Source organism: Peromyscus leucopus, chromosome X (assembly GCF_004664715.2).
Source record: "Peromyscus leucopus breed LL Stock chromosome X, UCI_PerLeu_2.1, whole genome shotgun sequence".
Taxonomy (NCBI): Eukaryota; Metazoa; Chordata; class Mammalia; order Rodentia; family Cricetidae; genus Peromyscus; species Peromyscus leucopus.
This window is the reverse complement of record NC_051083.1, coordinates 24,938,586-24,960,738: the sequence shown is the minus strand read 5'-3', so window position 1 is coordinate 24,960,738 and position 22,153 is coordinate 24,938,586. Positions and strand designations below refer to the sequence as shown.

At 36.7% G+C, this 22,153-nt stretch overlaps 1 protein-coding gene and 1 pseudogene across 1 annotated transcript in view; one reads left to right on the top strand and one right to left on the bottom strand.

Annotated features, from left to right (window-relative positions):
• Positions 1-22,153, top strand: part of Mid1 (midline 1) — a 337,431-nt gene that overhangs the window by 72,899 nt on the left and 242,379 nt on the right. The window lies entirely within an intron of this gene.
• Positions 5,850-16,515, bottom strand: LOC114704595 (annotated as a pseudogene).

Below are 22,153 nucleotides of genomic sequence, written 5' to 3'. Positions count from 1 at the left end.
CCTACCTCATAGCAATGTTGAGAGGATTCCAAGTGAACATGTAGTAAACCCTAAATCAGAGGTGTCACATAAATGTAATATAATAGCTGTCTCTGTGTTGGATTTTCTCCATTTTGTACTCTATATGTCATATTGCATCCCAGCTCTCAAAAATAAAGAAAAAGGATGTGATGATGGCATAGTTCACAAATATTTTTAACTATATGCCAAAGGTATCAATGATGTATTTTCAAGTATGTAAGCATTTATATAAACATTTTCTACATCTATACATCTCATTGGGTTGCAGTTCAGCGCCCTCTCTGACAGGAGGTCAATGCCCAGAGGTAGGGTGTTGAAAGTATTCAAAACAGATGCAGCCCACTCTCTAAGGCTTAGTCTGTGGCCAATTCTTTCCCAAGATGTAAAAAATTGTGGCTCTATACTCATCAAAGAGAGTCTACAGTTGGGTGGATGGAGAGCATTAAACAATGTCCCCTTCAATTTGAATTTACTTTCTGTTTTTCAACAGTGTCAGAATACTCTTTGCCCCAGTTATTTTTCCTAATGTTCTTTATTTTATACTTCAACTCTTTCCTTGATATTTCCATGACTTTATCCTTCTATTGGTAACCTCCACATTCCACCTAACCTACTGGCACTTTTTCAAGAGATGATTGACTCACTCCAAAGTTCAACTAGTGCCCTGATAAAATATTTAGCATGAGTGTTATTTTTTTTTTTAATTCACAAGTTTCCTATTCTAATTCTTTTTGAGGGAAGATATAAAGTGTTTCACAAAATGAAGACAGTCTATGAGAGACCATTTTATTGCTTTTGGAGAGAAGGTTGCTAAAAATAAACCAGAATTTTTTTTAATTAATACCAGAAAAAATGTTCAAGTTTGACGATATCTTAGAGACAGATCTATTGTTCTCACGTACCACTCCTCTGGAAATCAGTAATACAGCTCCTTGTGAACATTTGCTACTCACACAGCAAAGAACAGTATATATAATTGTACAATTCTTTCTCCTTAACTAAACTACTACTCCTCAATTTTATTTCTGCTCTCTAGATTCTTGCTCAGCAATTTGTCTAACCAATGGACCCCTTTCTCTGCACATATTGAGGGGGTTTTTTTGCCCTTTGAAGAAGTGAATGCATTGCTTTCCTCCTGAGAAATATCAATTCAGTCAAGGAAATTGCTTTAGTGAATAGTAAAAGAAAAATAAACCATAATACACAGAATAAGAGCTTAGAAATCTTTTGCAGTTAACAGGAAATTGCTTTGTAATAAGGGTGAATATGAGTATTCATTATTAATCAATAGATAAAATAGCAATCAATGATATGGTGGAATTAACGAAAATACACATTCATAATGACATAGGATAGAAAAGTAGAAGTGGAACTAGAGTTGGCAGATTTAAAAAATAGGGTACTCTCTTTAACTGGTAATTCAAATGAACTCATTATTTTAAAAAAATTTATTTATGCATATGAGTGCTCTATTTACATGTATGCTTGCATGACAGAACAGGACATCAGATCCCATTATAGATAGTTGTTGCTGGGAATTGAACTCAGGATCTCTGGAATAGCAGGCGGTTCTCTTAACTGCTAAACTGTAGTTGAAAGTTTTCTCTGGCTCCACAGGCCCTGTGGTCCTGTAGTCCACTTACAAAATAATCACCCAGAAGCTTATATTAATTATAACTGCTCGGCCATTAGCTCACTGACTAGCTTTTACATTTAAATTAACCCATAATTCTTATCTATGTTTAGCCATGTGGCTTGGTACCTTTTCTCAGTTCTGCCTTGTCATCTTGCTTCCTCTGTGTCTGGCTGGAGACTCCTTACTCTGCCCTTTCTCTTCCTAGCATTCTCCTAGTCTGCTCACCCTGCCTATGCTTCTGCCTGGCTAGTGGCTAATCAGCATTTTATTAAACCAGTGTACAAGAGCATTATCACTTTTCTGTAATTTTAAGAAAATGACACCCACATTCCCAAGAGGTGAGGTAGGTGGTTTTTGGTCTTTCAATGGGTTTTGGGTAATTGTCATTGTTTAGGATGGTTGGTTAAAGTTGTTATTGTTAATGGTCAGGAAAAAAAGCTAAACAAAGGAAATTAGTTTCAGGGTTCTTGTTTGAAAAAGAAAAAGAAAAAAAGAGGATTTAGATAAAAGGCAACTACTAGTTTTACATATTTTATATTGGATTGTATTTTTGTATATTGTATACAAATTATGTATATTGCTACAAATTTGAGATTGATTTATATAGATTTGATAAAAGGTAGATTATTGAATCTATTTTTAGAAGGCAACTACTAATTTTAAATATTTTATATTGTATTGTATTTTTGTATATTGTATCAAATTATGCAAATTGATACCAGTTTGAGATTGATTTTGTTAGAAAATACTGTACATATATTTCTAATCTTGTTCAAGGTACTGTACCTATACAGTTAATTTAACAATGTAATGCAATTTCCTAATCCTTGAAAGTTATTACCAACTAATTAGGTTATAAAGAAATATAAGTTAGTAGTCATTACAATCAAACTTGTAGTCATATTAAGTATGTTTTCAAGGTCAAGCAGAGATATGTTTTAGATAGACAGGTCATCTTCAAACACTTCAGAGATCTACAGAATATGGCATTTAAGATGTTTTAATAATACAGATATTTTTTTCTTTTTTTATGACAATAACACATGTCTGCTCCTGGCAGCACCAATCTATGTGAGAAGATGATGGATATTGAAGAAACTCCATATGGAGTTTACTTTCATGGTGGCAAAAGTTAGCCACTGGGCAAGAAAGTGCCCTCACATCGACTGCTGACAGTATGCTGTCCAAAATGGACAAGTGGGACACAAAATAAAAGACTACCAATCCATGCCAAGACATAGTAGGAAGGCTCTTTAGAAAATCCTCCTTCCCAGATGAGTCTGTTAGATATGTTAAGCCTGTAGGCCAAAGAATAGATGCCCCAATATTACAGAGAAACTTCTGGTGACTGTCCAGGCAGCTGGCTGTTTCTGTCATAACTCACATTTTTTGGAAGTTGCTTGTTTATACTTCCTGTTTTACTAGGTAATATTATTTCCTTCTTGGGTCTCTGAGGGAGTTGAAGATTAGATAGTTATACTTATAGTTATAGTTTTCCTTGTTAAGAAGTTCAGAAAAGAAACTCACTAAAGAGCTGTAAAGTGTGTAAGTTTGAAAGATATCAAAAGATAGCTTTTGGTTGGTAATACAAGTTAGGATAGAAAGTGAATTAGGTTCATTTTGGACTCACCAAGATAGGATAGATAATGGAATATTTTTGCTGAATTTGTCGAATGCAAATGGACTAGATATTGTTGATTTATTTATTGCCTATATATATTGTATACAGTTATTGTACTTATTGTATATAGTTTTTCTTATATTAGTTATTTTTTTTAATTTTAGACCAAAAAAGGGAAATGTGGTGATATTTTATTTGTGCATCCCAATAAAGCTTATCTGAAGTTCAGAGGGAAAAGCCAGCCACTATATTAAACATAGAAGTCAGGCAATGGTAGCACACACCTTTAATCCTAGCATTTAGGAGGCAGAGACCCATCCAGATCTCTGTGAGTTCAAGGCCACACTGGGAACAGAACCCAGCATGGTAGCTCATGCCTTTAATCCCAGCACTAACCATGGAGATCTGGAGGTCTGTACAGACTTGCAGGAAGTGATATATCTGGGCAGAGAGAGGAAGTAAGAGGACAGGAACAGAAAGGCATATAGGCGTGGGTATACAGGAAGTAGGTCTCCCTTTTTGGCTGAGGATTTCTAGTGGTAAGAATGTGGCTGGCTTCTTTCTGCTTCCCTGATCTCTCAGTTTTTACCCCAATATCTGGCTCCAGGTTTTTTATTAATAAGACCTTTTAAGATTTGTCTTACACTAAACCATCTCTCCAGCCACTTTTTTTGTATTTGTTTTATTATTTTCTGTGCATTGGTGTTTTATCTACATGTGTGTCTGTGTGAGGGGAAGGTGTTGGATCCCCTAGAACTGGAGTAAGAGTTGTGAGCTGCCATGTATTTGCTTGGAATGGAACCCAGGTCCTCTGGAAGAACAGCCAGTGCTCTTAACTACAGAGCCATCTCTCCAGCTCCAACTCCTTCCTTTTTAATACATGCATGTCCTAAAGATTTTGTTCATCTCTGTCTCTTCAAGAAGTTCTGCATCTCTTCTCCTGCTTCTCCCTTTTGCACCCTCCCTTTAGTTTCTTTTCTTTTCTTTTCTTTTATTTTATTTATTTATTTTTTTTTTTTGGTTTTTCAAGACAGGGTTTCCCTGTGTAGCTTTGCACCTTTCCTGGAACTCACTTGGTAGCCCAGGCTGGCCTCGAACTCAGAGATCCACCTGCCTCTGCCTCCCGAGGGCTAGGATTAAAGGCATGCACCACCACTGCCCGGTCCCTTTAGTTTCTTTTAGAACGCATAAGGTGTGTTTCTATTGGACTACTCAATACAAAAGATAGTGAGGCACGGATGGATAGTGTAAATGACAAATAATAAAAACACTTTTTTGAAATAAACAAAAAGTCAGACACTGGTTTTATTTGCAAACAAACTCTTGTTTGGCTGGAATACTGAGCCAAAACAAAGCTGAATAAAAACACCCTTCTGTTTTGATTTATATGTGGGGATAGGTAGGAAGACACTTGATTTTTCAAAAAACTGACCTTCCCCTAAGGCCTGATAATAGAAATGTAGATAATGTAAATGATCTGCAATTTCCAATTGTACACACATACCTGCCAATATAGCTGGGAAGGTTGCTATATCACAGTTACCTATGAGTTCTTGCTGGGCAGGGTGATGGAGGAAGAGTAATTTTGAATGAGTTTTACATCCTGTTTAGAAAAGACAACTAGCATTCGCTGAAATATAAGGTTACAATATTAAGACACTGCCTGGGAGTTCTTTTCACTTCAGTTTATTCCAGCTTTGTAAGTGACATAGGTGTTTGATTCATCTGCCTATAGAACAATCCTGGCAGAGAGCATTAAAGCACAGGTACCTATTATTCCTTTAATGTCTGTATTATTCAAGTTTTATACTGTACTACATACACAGTGTGTCCAAAGTTCTTGAAAATTAAACAGAAACATAAATGGATGAAACACTTCTAAAAATACTATCGTATGTAGCTACAATGGAACTAGATGAGGGGAGACAACTAGGAAATGAAAATAAGTAAATGTTTATGTGTAGGGGATGTGGTTCATCTCTTTGTGTTTAAAATAAGTCCCCAGAGAAGCTGCTGCCATGGATTACCAGGAAACTCCCTTTGCCTCTCAACAGGGACTAGAAAAAAATCCTAATTCAAATGTCTGAAAACTATAGTGATGCTATGCTATAAACAAGGAGGGAGAAGGAGGAATGTGTTGTGTACTTAGCTATAGTTTGTAGTGTAACCTATTTAGCAGTTGGTAGATCAGTAAAAGACACTGAAGCACTGGAAGTGCCTTAAAACACAGGGATAAAAGGGAATGAACAGATTATCTGGATAAACCAGTACCAGAACTTCATGCCTAGGAAAATTTCTAAACAGTAAAATGACTTCAGGGTAGATCTCCTTGGCATTAAATGTAACAGACTTAAAAAAGAGATTCACAAATATATATAGTGATAACAGAAAACTACAAGGCAGAGAACACACAAAAGAATCAAAATAGTGCTGTAGGTTCAGCAGTATCTCATGAAGCTAGATCTCCTAAATTTCTTAATGAAAATATCACTATCATTGTTTACCACTTATTTATTGTATGAGCACACCCTGTTGGGTCCTTTTTTCCCCAAGTACTGGAGACTCCTATAGTCAGCCTTTAAGCATGTTAAGTTCTTTAAGTGTATTAAGTTCTTTGTCGATATTGTAAGCAAGTAGCTTGTTCCAGGAGATTTTGGTGTAATTGGAAGCTGTTGGTACAGGGCTTTGAAAGTTGTACATGACATGATAGTTTTCATTAACTGCTGCCTGATACCCTGTTTCTGTGCTCTCTATGATTTTAATAAATTCCTTGGCAGCTTGAACTTCAATGAAAGCAGTTAATGACTCTTATGTATCTGTATGGCTAACCAGCTGAACATTGCAATTTTCATAATAATGCACATGGGCTTTGATTACTCTAACTACCTGGGCATTAGGTGCTGTGATGGTAAGCTTCCATTCTGATTGCCAACATCCATTCCAAAAGTTTTCGGGCTGAAACTGGTGGCTTTCAATGTATGCAATAATGATCTTTAGCCCATGTATAGTTTTAGAATAAACTATACTAAAGCCAGTAGAATAATTCTGTTTCATATAGGCTCTTAAAGCCCTATCACAGAAATCTCTCCAAGAGTTTAAACCTCCGTCTACAATCTTTGGCTGGGGGTGGGGGGTGGGTCATGTGCTTCTTTTCATAAGTGATCGAACTTAAAGGAAATTTTGTTTCTTGTATCTAAAAATTTGTTGTCACCTAGAGCACCATGTTCTGTGACTAAGACCTAGTCTTCATAAGCTTGTATCTTAACAGGTATGAAGTGATCCATATTATATTGGGCAATTGCCTGTGCTACCCTTGCTCTGAGAAGATTGTCATTACTAAGCAGCAGCCAAATATCCCTGAGGACTTCCTTAAACTCCCTTGGGGGTGCATGGATGATGAATTTTGAAGCAATACGTATCTTTTTTCTTATTAGACATACAATTCCAGAAGTTGGCCATTTTGTCTTCTCATTTTAGCATTTTTCACTTCTTCTCTCTGCTTGGGATAGGGATAGCTTTAGAAAGTATTTCTTCTGCTATGGTTTGTCTGAAATTCAAATCCCATTGAGCCCCAATGTGTTTGCTAAGCCTATTCATTCTAGCTAAGATATTCAAAGACTAGAGAAAAGCAGCACGGAAGCCCGTGTTTTGCTTTTCTGGTCTTGGTCTTGCTGATTCTTTGGCATGGCCTCCCTCCTCTTACTATGGATCTTGTTGTGGTAAGCAAAGCCCTCGCTTGATTTGGGGGAGAGCAGGAAAAACTACTTACCTCCAGTGGTTTGGATTTGGGATTACAACTTCTGCTTCCAGTAAACAGCCATCTTGGTTTTACTGTGACATTTCTTGTTTGGCAAGCTCTCCTCATTTTGGAAACTTGAGCCCTAATGTGAACAGGAAAAGATAATGCCTTTTACAAGCCTAGATGACAGGCCTGGAACTTGCCATGTAGACCATGCTGCCCTTGAACTCATAGAACTCTGTCTGCCACTGCCTCCCTAGTGCTAAGATTAAATGTGTGTCCCCCACAGGACTTACCTCTCCTTTAACAATGTCCACACTGCTCTCCCCACCCACTCTCATTATCATCATTTCATTACTATCTATCTTAGTCTCTTTCTAAATCTGCCATCTTGCATTTCTCCCTTCATGTTCTTTTTTCAATGATGCCCCTTGTTTCTTTCCCAAACCTTGACTTTCCTCTATCTGACCCCACGCTGTCTACTCCATTATTCCCCTGTTCCTCTCTCCTTGTGTAAATCTACCTCTCAGTGAGATGGAAAGGTATCCTGACAGTCAGGAGCCAAGGAATACCACAAAGTCACAAACCACAACAAACCTCATACACGAGATTTATTGGAAGGGGAAAAAAAATAGGAGGGTTGCTGCCTCTGCTAGGGAGAGAAACGACAGAGAACTGAGCAGAAGACAGGATTTATATAGCTTTTCTTGGGGGCTGGGGTGGGGCAGAGCTTTCCAGGATAAAGCTATCCAGGATGGGGATTTCAAGTCCAGAGCTTGGGTTTTTACTCTGTAGGGTGGGGGCAAGGCCCAGCTGTTAGGGCAGTTAAGAGTGCCCTGTGGATGGAACCTGGCAGTAAGAGGTCCTCAGGGAAGGGGCCTGGACACTTGTATGCCTTGATGGGCTTACACTTTGTTCTTTCATGGTCTCTTCCTCCAGCACCGCCCCATACATCTTTTCTTCTCTTTTTGCTGCCTGCCTCATACATTTTCATGGGCACCTACGCTGAGTATCTTCTCAGAGGCAGCTATTGTGATGGTGGCAGGTAACTTCTGGTGGTATTTGCCCTTCCCAGCTCTGCTATTGTCTACAGTGACATCTTCAACCTCATGTTGGCTCACTTCTACACATCAAAACTGCTTAATTAGACACCAAAATCCACCCGGAGTACAGGAGATTTAAGGATTAAAAAAGTACTTCAGTACATCCCTTGAGTATCAATATTATCTTGTGTACAAGGGTCCTGTTGTGTATGCTTGATGAATTTTTGGGGTTCATCAGAAATCATTTTTGCAAGAATTCTAAGAGAGCCTGTCAAATACCTCTTATCGTTGGATCCTGTTTGTTCCTAACTGTAGTTCTGAAGGGATCAAAGTAAGGTCTCCATTAGCATTTTTCAACTTCTTTGTTAAGAAATGAAAAACAATATTCTAACACTCCTTGTTTTCCAAATTCAGAAGGAGAATACAGAAGTATTTTTAAATAAGGGTATGCATGTTTACTTGTGTGATGATATACACGTGGTGTAAATATAATAACTGTGAATGTACTTCAACAAAAATTTTCATATACATAAACCCTTACTCAGTAAGACTTGCTATTGTGTACATAGACACAAATCCTCTAGAGTAATGATTCTCAACCTTCCTAATGCTGTGACCCTTTAATACAGTTCCTCATGTTGTGGTGAACCCCAACCATGAAATTATTTTCATTACTACTCATAACGGTAATTTTGCTACTGTTTTAAATTATAATGTAAAGAATTTTGGAAATAGAGGTTTGCCAAAAGGGTTGCAACCCAAAGGTTAAGAACCACTGCTCTAAAATCTACAATGCTATGTGAAGACCTAACTATTTACAGATAATTTTAGGATTGTCTTAGGATTACTATTGCTGTAATGAAACACCATGACCAAGGCAACTTGGGAAGGAAAGAGTTTATTTGGTTTACTTCCACATTGTAGTCCATCACTGAAGGAAGTCAAGACGGGAACTCAAACAGGTTCAGAACCTGGAAGCAGGAACTGATGCCCAGGCCATGGAGGAGTGCTGCTTACTGGCTTGCTCATCATGGCTTGTTCAGCCTGCTTTCTTATAGAACCCAGGACCACTATGGTTCTATCCACAATGGGCTGGCCCCTCCCTAGTCATTCACTAATTAAGAAAATGCCCTACAGTTTTGCCCTTGGGCCAATCTTACGGAAGCATTTCCTTAGTTGAGATTCCCTCCTCTCAGGTGACTTTAGCTTGTGTCAAGTTGACATAAAACTATCCATTACAGGACATTATCATCAACTATGTTTAGGAAGAATGACTAGGCAGTTTGAAAGTTTCTAATTTTATGTAAAGATACTATGGCATCTTTTGGTTTAAGTTTAAGCAGTTTCATTCAAAAAGACATCTAAATAGCTGTCACAAATAACTGAAAAAGGAAATAACACACAACTCTAAGAATCTATTAGTTTGTATAAAGGAAAAAAAGTCTGAAAAAAAGAAAAAGGGAAAGAACCTGAGGATAGAGAAGTGTGTAAGTTCTGTCATAGACAAACTAAGTCTACATGTCAGCATGTCCCTTCCACTGCCTTCTGTGTATACTAGGGCTGAAGATATCCTGGTAACCTTCAGAACAATATGCCTCCTTTCTCATCAAACTAACCCATGGGAGCTGCAATGTTCTTTGTTCTTATTGATGGAAAGGACAATTTGCAATCTTGAACAATAACAACTACTGCAAAATAAGACTTAGGGACATCATTGGCAAAATGTTTCATGGCTCTTGCAAAAAACAAACAAACAAAACAAAAAAAAAACAACCAAAAATAAATAAATAAAATAAAGGCATTCTAAAGTGGTGCTTTTCAAACAAGGTTCCCCACTCACCCTCTAAACACTTTCTCACTTTACCAACTAGGTTTCCTAGCCAAAAGGCCCAGAATACACTTTCTGAATTCAGACTCAATGTAATAATGTAATTAGAATTATAGACAGTAATTTTAGATTAAATTTATTACCCTTTGAAAACTCACTTCAATTTGCCATATTTATACTGGGGTAGAAATTAGAAGGATATTAGAAATTAATGTACCCTGTCTATGTTCCTGAAAAATTCATAAATAAGAATATTAAATTATTTTCAGGAATTCTTTGTCTTTAAAGGCAGAATATTTTGAAGTTTCAAGAATGAGAAATTTCAATACAACTTCAACAGACATAAAATTCAACAAAATTTCCCTAAAGTTTATAGTGCACTATACTAGATTTTATTTTAGTATAGGAAAAAATACATCAAATATCTACCAAAATAACAATGAAGACCAAGAAAAATTGTACAGTGTGTGTGTGTGTGTGTGTGTGTGTGTGTGTGTGTGTGTGTGTTTCCAGATCCTCTTTGTGTATGACATTTTTATGATGGAAAATGGAAGAAAAGGAACTTTAGTTAACAGTTGATGTCTGAGATTGCTGTGCTGAATTTCAAATAATCAGGTAGTGATGGACAAATCTCCACTAAGAGGTATGAGGGAGATGCAGCCACAGCCGCTCCTGAGCTCAAAAGAACAAAGGGTCTAGGAACTGCCAAAATTTGTTGATTGGGATAAAGCTGACCTCCAGTGAAATTCACAGATCCCAAGTGCACAGTTTAATGAGTTTTAATGAATGTATATGCCCATGTAACCAGAGCCCCAACCACTAGGACATTACTATCTCCTGAAAAGTTCCTCCCTGCCCCCTGCTGAGTTTTCTACCCACTCTATGTTAAACATTTGGCTTATATACCACTTGTGAGTATTGTAAATAAAAATGTTCAAAAATATTTGTGTACAAGTTTCTATGGGGACACTTACCTTTGGTAAATACCTGGGAGTGGAAATTGTGGTCACAGAGTGTATTTACTTAAGTATACTAGAAGCTACAAAATACTTTTTCAAAGTACATCCTATACTGTCAGTGGCAATGAGTGAAAATCATTCCTGTTACTACACATCTTGCTATTCCACTCAGTATAAAGTAGTATTTATATTTCCCTGACAGCCAATGATGCTGAAAAATGTTTCCCTGTACTTAGGTAACTCGTATGCCTTTGGCAGTGAAGCTTCTGCTGTGTTTTGCCCATTTTGTTGGTTGATTGCCTTCAGAACAGTAATATGTTTTGTATATTCTAGATCCATGTGTTGTATCTGAAATATAGTTGTATGCTGATTAGAGTTACAGATAGTTGGGAGCCACCATTGTGGTGCTGGGAACCGAATCCTGGTCCTCTTAACCACTGAGCCATCTCCCCCAGCAGCTCCTGAAGGTCTGTGTACTTTAAATGTCCTTTACCACTTTAGTAAATGTGCCTTCAGTTCTTAATTTACAGAGAGCTCTACTTTGTTGAGTGAACGTGAAAATTTATAAGATTATCTTTCTGTCTTTAACGAAATGATCATCTGGTTTTCTTCTGCAAATGTTGCAAATTATACTGATTGATTAGTTTTGCATGTTAAACTAACCTTACATCCCTGGAAATGATGTATTAGGCTTTTTACGTGCTTCTGGACTTAATTTACTACACTTCAAGTCTTTCATGTCTATTTTCATGAGTGGTGTCAATTCATGATTTTATTTTCCTATTCTCTATTTGTTTTATCAGATTTTCTCAGCTTTATGTCACCTTCATAATATGAGTTAGGGAAACAGTTCTTCCTCCTGTTTTTTCAGATAGTTTATATAAAATGAGTACTATTTCTTCTTTTTTTCAGTCAGTAGTGAAACTCTCTAGAATTCTTTTCTTTTTATTATTTCTTTTATTTTTTGAGATTATAATATAATGACATCATTTCCTCCTTTTTCATACTTTGAAATCACTCCATATACCACTCCTTGCTCTCTTCCAAATTCTTGTCCTCTGTTTTTCTAGGGAAAGAATTTTCATTGCATTGCAGTTTCTTTGCTAGATATAAAACTAGCACAATTACTCTATTTCCTCATGTATCTATCTCCATCAATTTGTGTTTCTACAAATTTATCTCTGCCAACTATGTTGTTGATATCATTAGTACTGAACTGTAATTTTATTCTTTCATTGAAGCTCATAAAATCTTGCAGAATATGCTACCATTTTTTAATTTATGATAAAACTGATTTGGGTTTTCTCTCTTCTTCCAGGATCAGTATTGCTAATAATTTATCAATTTCTTAAAAGAAATAAGTTCCAGGAATCAATTTTTAAAAGCTTTAAGAATTGTATTCATTATTATAGTTGTATTGCATATGTGTGTATCTGCAGGGTGGGGGATGTGTGTCAGGGCACATGTGAAGGGCAGAGGACAACCTTCAGTAGTTAGTTCTCTCGTTCCCCTCTGGCCATCTCTCTGGTCCTTCAATCGTTTTTGTGCAATAAATTCTTAACTTTGCTGAATATTTATGAGTTGTCATCTTTTATTCACTGTCTTTATTCTTATTTTCCTTTCCCTTCTATTATTCTAAGTTTGATTTGTACTTTTTTACTGAGATGACTAAAATGTGAATGTACATATTGATTTTAAACTTTGAGCTTTTTTGTAGCCATTTGACTCCAGGAATTTCCCTACAGTCAGTGACTCAAATCACATCTCACAAATTTTAGTATATTGTGAAAGTGTATTCACTCAGTTGAATCATTTTCTAATTTTTTCTTGTAATTTCTTCTACTTATTCCTTTCCTGGCAGTGTTATTTCGTTTTTCAAGTATTTGAGGGTTTTATTTATGTTTTAGTTCTTGATATTTATTTATTTACCATTTGCATATGACGTGTGTGTGTGTGTGTGTGTGTGTGTGTGTGTACATGTGTGTGTATGTATATATGCCATGGCACACATGTGGCGGTCAAACAACTTGCAGGAGTAAATTTTCTCCTTCCATCATAAGGATCCAGGTATTGAACTCAGGTCTTCAGCCTTGGTGGCAAATGCCTTCACCTGTTAAACCATCTTGTAAACCCTACTTTGGGTTTTTAAATATCCTTAACTTTTTTGCCAAAGTTATTTCATTTGCTACTGAAAAGAAAGCATAATATATGCAGCTATGATCATGGGTTTGTCTTTTTCTTCTTTGTCTTAATTTCCTGTTAAACTCCATTAGAGATGGACAGATATATCATTATTGACATATCTTCTAATATTTTCCCTTTTGTGATTATTAAATGCTCTTACCTTACCAGTTTTTTTGTTGACCATTAATATGAATATATATTAAAAATTTAATACTAAAGAGCAGTAATAACAGCAGAGTAATTGTTATTCTTACTTTTACCATATCTGAAATTATTTACATTTCAATTAGGTGTGATTTCATCTCTGAAGTTTCTAATTTGAAAGATCAGTTGTTTGTAAAGATTTCTAATCTTTAAGCATAGAATGTTTTAGTTTGATTATCTTCTTATAAAAGCATAGCAATAGCTTTGAGATTAAATCTAAATTATTATTCTATTTACTTGCATATCCTCTTATGCAATTCCCATGTTCAAAATTTAGATGTCAAAAAGAAAGAGTTCAGTGGAAGTAGAAGAGGAATGAAAGAGCATGCTAGGAGGAAGTGTGGAAATGACCAAAATACATTAAATATATATGAAATTAGATAAATAATAAATAGATAAATAAATAAATAACGGACAAGTTAAAAAAAAGTTAGCTGTCCAAGATTATATGTAAATCTACACTCTTCGTTCACATAAAATATATGTAGCATGTGTTACTATATGCATTAAATTAATATATATATAATATGTATATATGTTGACTGCCACATACAGGATTTTTTTTATCTTTAAAAACATGTAGAATCTCTAATATGCCATGTCTACAAAAGAAAAAGATCTTATCATAAAATCCATTTTGACTGTTTTAAAGAGTTCATGTCCAAGTCTTACAGCATGTCAAACTGTGTTTTGAAATTAACAACTGGAAGTTAACACTAAAGAGATTTATAAGAGCTACTTTATTTTATTGATAATCATAAATGCTTTTTGTAAACTAGACTGGGATAGAATGTAGATGAGGTTTCACTTTTATAGGCCCACTTATAAGATTCAAAGTTTAAATATTTCATTTTTAAGGAAAAAATATTTTTTTACCTAAATGTCAGGGGCTGGCATTAATTTAGATAGACATAATAATTGCTTTACTTTTGAAGTTAATTTTGCAGTTTATTTTCCCTTTATGCTCATGACTTAAGCAAGGATTAGCATTCAGTAACTAAGGTTTAAGAATGCACTGTTGATCCACTGGGGCAGACATGGTTTTGGAATTTTAATTTGGGCAGCCTCTGCTTTAGCTGGACAAAGAACACGGAAGGTGATAGCATGTCTCAAGCCTGCTACTGCTGGAAACGTGACCCTGTTCTTTTGAACAGTCCCTAGTTTCTCTGGAGAAATAAGCCTCCATGACACAGGAGAGCAGTCAGGAGAGGACAGGGAGTGAACATGGATGACAGAAGTGTCTGTGCCACCCATTCATTAGGGACTCACAAAGGAGTATAGAAATTCTGAGCTTTTGTAGGGATTGAGAGCTCCATATCAAATGTCTATGGAGTAATTTAATTACATGGGCATGGTAGGAATGACACAGTGGTTACATTAATAAACTGAAGCATTAAAGAATAATAGCCCAGTTATTGCTGAATTATGGGAAACACGCTGCCTATTCATTCCTGGTGATATTAGAAGGGAGAAGGAGGGGGCTTACTCACCACTTTGCACCCCCAATGCATAAAGAAACAGTCTCTTGATTCTCCAGACCTGTGGAACACCGGGTGCAGTGGAAGACCCAAAGTCACGCCCAATAGCATAAATCTTGCTTTGTGTAAAATGCTTAAAATATCATAAGCTAAGTCTGTTTTTATGGTGCTAAATAAAATTGACTTGGGCCAGACATAGTAATGAGTATGTGCTACATAAACATGTCTGAAGAACCTTTTCAATGGATCTCATAGATGATAATCCCTGTTTGTTGTCCTAGGCCTCTTGTTAATGGAATCCATTTGACATACTCATAGACCACTAGATTACTAGCCTAAAAGAAGTAGTCTATTATTTAATAGAAGCTAAAGTAATTTTTCATTTTTATCTATCCCTTATGGACAAGTAGAAGAAAATACTCTCTACCCTTTCGCAGGAGCAGGGGAAATGGAACTCACATTTGAATTCCTATCATTTATCCAAAAAAGGTTTATTGAATTGTGCCAACACTGTTCCAAGAACTGTGCTGCAGGAGAAGAGAGGAGATATGTAAGATATGGGCTCCACTTTCAGATTCCAGGGGGGAACTCACAGATTACCTAGCCACATCCTTCCACTTATTTCCTGAGAATCTCTTTGTAAACTCTTGTACACACTGTCTTCTCATTGGCATTTCTTCATGGGTTAATGATTCCTATGGTTCATATAGTTAATGATTATAAGATCCATCCTACCTCTGAAATCTTTTGACACTATGAAGGCAGAAAAGGTTATCTTGAGGAATCAAGAAACCTATCATTTTCATGCAAACAAATTACAATAAACAGAAAATGACCTTACGAACCACTAATAATACAAATTAATATAAACATACATTTAACAAAATAAATTATATATTGTACTTTGAAGTTTCAGGAAAGTCTTCTGTAATTCAAATTTGAAAAACTAAAATAATGGAATGTGAAGAAACAGAGCACTTACTTTCTTCAGCTAAAGGAGACTGATATGAATTCATGGGCAAAATACAAAGTTGGAGTACTTCTGGAGACACATATTTCCCAGAAGGGGCCAATGCTGCTCCTTGTCCCAGAAATACCCCCACAAAGACTCTATGTCAATGGTCTTCAAGTTGAACAGGTAAGACCATCACATGGGAAACTTGTTAAAACAGGTTGCTGGGCCCAATCACAGAGCTCTGATTCAGCAGGACTGGGTTGGAGCCAGAGAGTCTGCATTTCTCTCCATTTCCCTCCTCCCTTCTTCTGGGGCCAATGATCCAGGGACCAGCTTAAGAACCTCTGCATTAGGTATTAGAAAGACAATGCCCTCCAGAGCCTTGAGAGAAATTGCAAAATCCTCTTTAACTTGGCAGTTAAAGCCAATTTTCTTTCATGTTGCATTGACAGACATCCTTGATGAGGTAGTCCTTGATAATTCAAAGGGCAGAGTTTAGAACTACTAAAGACGAAATGGAAACAGCGTGGCTTTGCCTTGTGCCACTTAACAGGCGTTACATAAACAGACATTCTCCTGCAGACTTGGTTCTTTACTTCAGCTCTTCAGAGCATTCCACTGGGATCAAAGAATAGCTGGATAACCCTGGCTAATTGCAACCCTTTCCAATCCCACTTCATCATGTGCTCTGGGCAAAGCAGATGAATCCAACCATTGCCCACTGGTTCCTGTGTAGCCACAAGCTTCAGAAAAGGATTAGTCAGCAGTTTCTGGCTCGCCTGCCCACACTAACCGCAGTTTGGCCACCAAAAATGTGGGTCAGCACATTGCCAAAGTGCCGAAGCATGGCGGTTACAAGGACCAGAAAGCTCAATGTAAAAACATGTGAGTCCGCTGCTGTTTGTAACATGGAGAAGGAGGACAAAGGTCAGCCCTGCTGTTCTTGGAACTGATCCTGTTATGCCATCTTTTTGTGAAGCCAAGTGCTGCTCACAGGATTTTATTTTTCTCTTATAAATTCTGCCAGACAGTGGTTTAATTCAATGAGACTTGGCTGTAATATTTAGTCAGATGTACCTATTACTCTATTTTTTTTCCTCAGAGAAAGAAACACTTGACTAAAATTTATACTGCAGATTGAATACTGAAAATCACTAACCTTCCCTCCTACCCAGACTCATAAAGCCACACTGTTAGAAACACCTCCTTTTCTGTTTTGATTGTGCTACAAGTACATAATTGGGTTTAAAAATTGGCTACTTTTGCCCTCATAGGGAATTATATTGTCAGCTTCTTGGGAGATTTCTTTTTTATACTAAATTATTCATTTGTAAAGAATGACAGTGCTTCTCAGTCATTAAGGAGATGCTATCAACTTGCTGGTTCTGATCTAGTGAGAAATCTACCTTAGGGTTTGGCTGAAACAAAATTCTCAGGACCTATAATTTGTTATTTGCCTTCCTTACGCAGCTTTAGCCACAATGAGAAGCTTAACAATACATATCGGAGGGCTGTAGAGATGGCTCAATAGGTAAAATTGATCAAGCTTAAGGACCTTAGGGGGATTCCCATGTAAAACTTGCATGTGGCTATATGTTTCTGTAATCCTGGTGCTAAAGAGGTTGAGAGACAGTTGAAACCTTGGTGTTTGCTAGCCAGACAGTCTAGCTGAATCAGAAAGCTTTGGGTCCAGTGAGAGAGCCTGTCTCAAAAATAAGGTGAAATGTGATTAAGGAAGACATCTAGCCTAAGCCTCTGATTTGTACATGCACCTATACTTGAAGTACATGCACACACACGCGCGCACAAATATACATACAAAGAAAAAATCCAGAATGGATTTTAAAGCTTTTATTTTGCTGCATTAAGAATTAATGGGCTAGGTTGTAGAAACATAGATTATATTAAAAGAAACCATGAGATGCAACAGAATTAGAAACATATTTGAACACTCTGCTAAGTTCATTGGCTATACCATTTCTTTTGTGCAGCAGTTATTTTTTTTCTAAGTACATTAATAGTAAGGACGGCAAAGCTCATGTTTAATAAGGCACACCAGTGCTTTAAAATTCATTATTGTAGGCTGAAGATATGGCTCAGCAGTTAATAGCACTTGTTTAGAAATCATGAGGATGAGAGTTCAGGTCCCAGTACCCACTTAACAAATCAGGCATCCAGCAAAAATCCTGTAACTGCAGCTCTCAGGGATCTGATACCCTCTTCTGTCTGTGTACAAAGTTGCAGGCAAAGATGCATGCTTGCACATTCTCACACACATGCATGAATACTTGTGCAGAAATGTACATCCACATAAATAAATAAGTTTTCTAAAAATTCACGAGTATTTCAATATGGAATGTTTTACATGGATAATATATCTTTATATTTTTAAGATTTATTTTATTAATTTGTATGTATGTCTGTTTTGTCTGCATGTACACCACATGTGTCTCTTGTGCCCAAGGTAGTGGGCTTTCATGTGAGTGCTGGGAATCAAACTTGGGCCCTTTGCAACAACAAAGAGTACTCTTAATTACAGACCCTACACTACAGCACCTAAATTATTATTTTTTAATTAGATACATGTAGATGTCCCCCCCATGAATATAATACATTTGTAACTTTCAAATCAGATCATATTTTGTTCTTCTTTATTTTTCTTTCCTTAAAACACAGTCTCCAAAGAGGAGTGTTTTCTGGATAAGACAGTGTGAAAATGGAGAAATGTGTTCTTGACCTCTGGATAGAAAGAACTGGAGCTTTTGATTAGCTGCAGCCTGGTTTTCTTCTTTGAGTTTCTTTGGGGCTCCGATACAGACACAGCTGGATTTCTTGATAGAGCTTTGCCACCTTCAGTGTCTCAATGAGATTACCAGAGAGAGAGAGAGAAATTTTTTTTTCTGTATTCCTATGTGAATGACTTACTTTGAGAGGAAATGTGCCCTGACTTGCTTATGCAACACTGCGGATTTAGAGTTCCCAGTCATTGTTAAATCACAGTGAAGCTGTAACATAATGGAACGACCCCCTTAGAAGATAAGTAGCCCCAGTGAAGCATGGTCATGACTTCACATGACAGCGTGGATGCAGCTTGCAGCAGGCACATGAATTCAAGCTCTTTTGCTTTTGAAGACACCAGCCTCTTCAGGATCTAAAGTGTTGTAGAAACATATTGCTCAAATCAATCCTTAAGCTATTGTGTAGTTGGGGGGGGTATGTTTATGAATAAAAAAGCACTGGAGTCATGTGGTGACATCTTCAAATCCAGCTAACATGACTGAGAAGAAGAGGAAAGCACAGGTGGATTAGATGGCAAAAAGGAGAAGCTCCTCTATGTAATTTACTTGCCTTTCTATTTTTCTACAGAGCAATAAGCATTAAATAATATTTCTAAAAGTCCAAGCTCAAGTGATACCCCATGTATGAGACATTTATGGAATTTCCAAGCAGGAAAAGATCTTGCCATTATCTTCTGAACTAAAGCACAGCCAGGCCCCCTTTACTGAACTGTCGTCGGACATACATTTTCCCAGTTCTCTTGTATGTCTTACCTCCTTTCTTGGGGTGTGTGTAGGGACTAGAGTACAGACATTAATGTTTGGCCACCATCTTATTCACTACCCCAGAGCAACATGTCCAATCAGTGTATGTATAAGACACATTATGTAATTAATAGAATCTACGGGAAAAAATCAAAATAGAGTGCCCTTTAAAATATAATAAGACGGCCGGGCGGTGGTGGCGCATGCCTTTAATCCCAGCACTCAGGAGGCAGAGCCAGGTGGATCTCTGTGAGTTCGAGGCCAGCCTGGGCTACCAAGTGAGTTCCAGGAAAGGTGCAAAGCTACACAGAGAAACCCTGTCTCGAAAAACCAAAATATTATATATATATAATAAGAATTCCACCATGGTGATAGGAGAACATAAAATGGAGTTCAGGGCCCTTCATGAAGTTCACCTCTCCTATGAGTAACAAATGAATGACTTGTTTAGTCATTCACCTAACCAACCAAAGGTATAGTTTTGGAGTGTGTAATCATGGTTTGGGTTTTTAACTAACTTACAAAGCACAGAAGATATGTTTTGTAGTCATTTTTTTTAATTCCTTCAGACAATTTAATTTTGTCTTCTTTTAATTATTGCCATTATTTAAATGGGTGTTTCCTTAAAATACTACAAGTTAGTGGACACCATTGAAGATTGCCCAGCCAGCAGTAGACTTTTTAGGGAAGTCTGATCCCCATGCATTACGTGTCTACAGCCCCATTTTACTGGAACTTAGTAGCAACTTTAACTTATAAGTGGTTAAGGGTTTCAGTTGTGCATCCAGCACTGAGGCAAAAGGGTAAAGAAATGGTACATTAAATGAAATAGCACAAGTCTCCTAAATAGTCTCAAATCACATTTTAAAATCAAATTCTTCCCTAACTACTATGCTTTTTTAGGGAGGCTGGGGATGTTAGTGTGATGTGTGCTTTTTGTGACAAATTTCCTATGTGATTTTTTTTTTTTTTAATGAGAAAGGAGTGTCACATGGGGACATTCTTGAGCAAGGCTTGTTTTTGCAAGTTGAAGAGAACAGAGCTCTACAAAAGGCAAACAAGAGAGAAAATTCTTCCCTGGAAAAATTCAGCCACTGGAAATGTGGTCTTGTCCAGATAGTGAGAAAATAATTGTCTCCAGGTTTGATGAAGGGGTTATAGCACTAACATTTTAGGATGAAATACAGCTGGTTTCAGATTCCACTGTCAACTCAAAATCAAGCTAATTTCATGTGGTTTGGGGTTTTGCAACTATTTTTTGTAGAGTACTTGTAGGGACTTTTTGTTCCAGATACATCCTTGGGAATACCCCACCCCACCCCCATTCAAACAATTACTCTAGCTCCAACGGAAAATTTATCGGGCAGCATTACTGACTCTTCCCAGCAGAGGGCACCATTATACCTCCTTCAGTTCTGGATGTAGCCACCACTTCAGCAATCCCCTAAAAAAAAAAAAAAAAAAAAAAAAAAAAAGATGTTTACATCCTCCGCCGGAACACATAATACTCAAAGAGACATAAAGAATAGGAATAAATCTAACAGGAAAAAAAATACACTTTTCCAGAGCTGCAGCTTCTGCAGTTCTAAGATGGAGTTCTTTGTGTCAGTAGTGTTGGTAGGGGAATTTTGTCTTAAAAACTTAATTCCAAGATATGTTTGGGGTTGGCTCTCTGGATGGTCTTGCTTCTCTTTGTTCTTGTCTTTTTTATGAGCTGTTTTTCATTCATCTCAGAAACTGCTTTGTTTTTTAATGAAATTTATATGTACATACACTAGTAAAATGAGGTAAATGTTAATTTTCCCTTTGAAGTCTGGTAACTTGTGAACCTTGTGTTTGGGATAATGGGACATTAAAAAGTATTTTTTACTGCTTTCATAATCAGTTTGGTAGAGTAAAACAGTTCACTAATTCATATTTGTAAGTTATTACTCAGCTGTGCATATGACATTGTATTAATTACTTTTTAATTCACACTAGAGAGAGCTGTTCTGATTATAGAAAATAGGTCTATTCACATGCAAAAAATTGTATAGGAAATATCCTATTTAGAACAAGAAACCCTGTAACACCCAACTTGATTTTTGAGAAAAGATCAGTTTTATAATCTTGCTAATTAAATCATTTCTTTTTCAATGACAACATGTACAGTATACAAAACAGAATATTATGTCTTGATTTAAATGAAATTAGAACAATAAACATTTTTTTGAAATTGTCATATGTTTGTGGTACAATTTTTAAAACAAGCTTGGCATTCTACACATTGTCATTAATTGCTTTAGTGGTTATTTTTCTCCTTTTGTCTGATGATATTGTTCCCTTATGTGAACATTTTGGCAGACTCCTTGGATGTAAAATATTTTTCAAGCCCGACCAGACATTGCTTCATTTTTCATTCTCTTTTCATTATGTTTGGAATATTATCAAAAGAGGCTATTGGTATTTTACATGCAACCTACTTTTATCCATTCTATATGTAAGCGTGAGATACAATTAAATTAGCAAGAACACTAATTCAATTGAAGAAAAAAACTGATAGAACGCTCGAGACTTGATTAACAAAAACTATCATGCACAAGTAGAGTTGGTGATGCCTATATAACATCAGATGAATCTGTGCTATTTCTCATAAAATTATTGATTTGGGTACGAAGGTCCTATGAGATGTATTGGTCTCCAGGCTCAGCAAACACGGAAGTTAGAGCTCCTCTTGGAACAGAGCCTAAATGCCCATCTCTTGTCTGGCTTTCATCTGAGCCTCCAGGAAGACATGTTATTTTGAGGGTCATCTAGGATCCTGAGAAACACAAAAGGAGGTTTCCTCCCCATTCTTCTATTGTGTTTTAAGTTTTCTTTAAGAATAGATGTTTCAGCAGGGCAGTAGTGGTGCATGCCTTTAATCCTAGCCCTCGGGAGGCAGAGGCAGGTGGATCTCTGTGA